Genomic DNA, 3,178 nt, shown 5'->3' on the forward strand with positions numbered 1-3,178 from the left:
GTTGTCTCCGTCTTACAAGTACGTAAAATAGCAAATTATTAGCTTAGCAGATGACGTTTAGCTCTGTTAGTTTAAAAATTTGAGTGAATTGACCTCTTATAAAATTTAAAAGTAAGATTATTATCTAGGACATCACATAGGCTTTTTATTATATTTTTATTTTAAAGCGAATTATGAGTATTTAAAAATTGTAAATTGTTTGTTTATCTTAAAACAAATGTCTGTGTAGCGTCCTCTTAATTTGTATTGTATTAAAATTATACATTTTGCATTTTTGATAAATCATCAGTCATCACACTCATATTTTATAAATCTTGAAGAGCTGCTACAAATGTTTTAGTCGCAAATTAGATTGTAAGATGGGTACATACGATTTTTTTATTTTAAATCTAAAAAAGTATGCCTTACTTATTTTTGACTTTAGATTTTGAAAGGCTTTGAGCTATTTTGAAGAGCTTAGAACCACAACACATATATTCTCTTTGGACGAAACTCTTTGGAATTTATTTATAAAACAACTTTGGACATACCATAAAACAAAATGTACATAGTTTGTACCTATATCTTTTTTTGGAACTACAGCCCTGCAAGTATAAAATAGGAACGTTTTCTAACATTCATACCTACATTTAAATTGATTACCTAGTATTCAATGAAATCGTATAATTTAAAACTAATTCAGCTGTGGATACTATGTACTATAGTACTATGTATGACCATTGATAATAAATACTAGTATTTATAATCAATGGTATGACATAATAAATTAAAAATAAAAATCTACTATTATTAATAAAAATGTATCACTTGTAGGCCAATGCGCATGCATTTGTGATTTGTTAATTATTATTATTTTGTCAGGTAATGCGAGAATATAATATAGTAACTATAATGTATAGATTTTACAAAAAAAAAAACAGACGACCGAGATCGATTCCTAAAAGTGTACGACGTACTTATTGTTATACAAACGTTTGAAATACGTATTGTGACAAAAAACGATATATTTTATCATTTAAAAATAAATAAAAGTACTTAGATATTTTATTTTGTCGAAGTTATTTGTATGACAATTGTTTATTTTTGAATAGAATTGTTAACAGACAACAATGCGTTTCTATTAGAAAAGGTTATTATTATAAACCTCAGGCAGGAATCTGAAATGATTTTAAAAAATGTTTATGTTTTTCGGCCAAAATGCTTGATAACCAAGTATAAGGTTCCTCGTGAGTTTTTCTTATAACAATTCAAGTATCAAACATTTATAGTTTCCATTTTTTATATGAAGCGCCTTTGAAGTTTAAATTTTAACATAATTGGAATTTAAATTAAACGCAATGATTTTTCTTCTATTTTAAATATTCTGTTGTGATTAAATAAATATATTAATATTAGATTACGAAGAGTCTTGACATTTTTCACCATTGCGTATATAATATATTATATTATTACTTTCTATACTCAATAAAATTCTTGAACCATTTAGACTTATTTTATGCTATTTATACCAAGTATGAACATATATATTCTTAACACCATTCTACAGCTCGTCAAAGTTATATACTTTGTTTTTGCCGATAATTTGTTTCAACCTACCGAATTAAAAAATACTAGCTAAAGATAAGTTATCCTTGAGCAATCCGTCTGATAATGACGATGGTTGATTTATTATTGGATTCAAATATACACGGCCATTACATTTACCTACTCAATGAAATGTACACTGTCGTTTTTTTTTAAATTAATTTTTAATCTCGTATAATTTGATTTAAATATGATTCGGAGTATGAAAAATTATAAGTAAATATGATGCTTGATTAAAACCATGCATAAGCATTTTAGTGTAATAATCATAATTTAAAAATACATAATATAATTTAAGTATTGAGTAATTTCAATAGTGCGTATACTAAAATTCGTCTGGATTTTTTATATTGTTATTATTTATTTAAGTTGAATTAATACTAAAATATTATAATTAGTTATTCATTGCTATGGTGATAAACAAAGCGTTAGAAATTAAAATCCCATTTTTAGCGGATTTTCGTAATTTGTCGGTAGTTTTTCCCGTGGCATTAAATAACTATTGAAAAAAATGACCTGTCTAAAGTACTATCTTGATCCAATTTGCTAAAAGATAATATACTATATGTTGAAATCGAAGCACTCCTTTTGGTAGAAATTTTGTATAGGTACAGGTTAAAATAAAAAAGGTGGGTAAGTGGATGTCGCTCTGCTGTACAGTAGATTACAAGTGGGTCACTGTATAATGGATGGTATTAAATTTGAATTCAATGATATAATATCACTGTATAAGAAAAACGATTCTGAGCGGAGACGGTATGTCAGTCTAGGTAGGTATAAGATATATTATATACTTATCTATGGTATTAAAAAAAAAATTTACCAATAATAGGTATCTATAATAAATTCAAAATTAATCATATCACAATATCCATTATGTACTTATAACGCGTTAGAATACTTTAGAAGTTTCAAGTACCCAGGAATAATATTATACTATCACAAAAAAATAACAAAAATAGTTATTCTAGGTTTTTTAATATGTAATTTCGTCCAAATATGAACTTAAAATGACTATAAAAATAAACTGTGATTATGTATTTTTAGATGTTTTGGTAACAGAATTAACTACTTACGTGGAATCTTGTTTTAAATTTTCAATCCTTAGATATAAAAGTTGAACATTTTATGAATTTTTAACTACAAAATAATTATTCAATTTTAAATTTGATAAATTTTGTCAAAATTCGTTCTTTAAATGCTTATAAAAAAAAATTGTGCCTATATTTTTCAACTACTACTTTAACAATATTTCAGGAGTTGTATTCAATTTTTACACTTTTTGACCCAACAAATAAAACTTTATTGATATTTATAGAAAAAAAAACTAAAAAAAGGCGGGTAAGTCGTGGATGTCGCTCTGCTGTACAGTAGGTTACAAGTGGGTTACTGTGTAATGGATGGAATTAAATTTGAATCCAATGATATTATATCATTGTATACGAAAAACGATTCTGAACGGAGATGATTTGTCAGTCTAGAATATATTATTTTTAAAGAAAAACTTATGGAGAACCTTGTACCAATTTTAAAAACTTAGTTATAAAAGAAAAAATTTTTACGATTTTTCAACCACTAAATTACTTGCAAATTT

Source organism: Acyrthosiphon pisum, chromosome A2 (genome assembly GCF_005508785.2).
Source record: "Acyrthosiphon pisum isolate AL4f chromosome A2, pea_aphid_22Mar2018_4r6ur, whole genome shotgun sequence".
NCBI classification, from domain to species: domain Eukaryota; kingdom Metazoa; phylum Arthropoda; class Insecta; order Hemiptera; family Aphididae; genus Acyrthosiphon; species Acyrthosiphon pisum.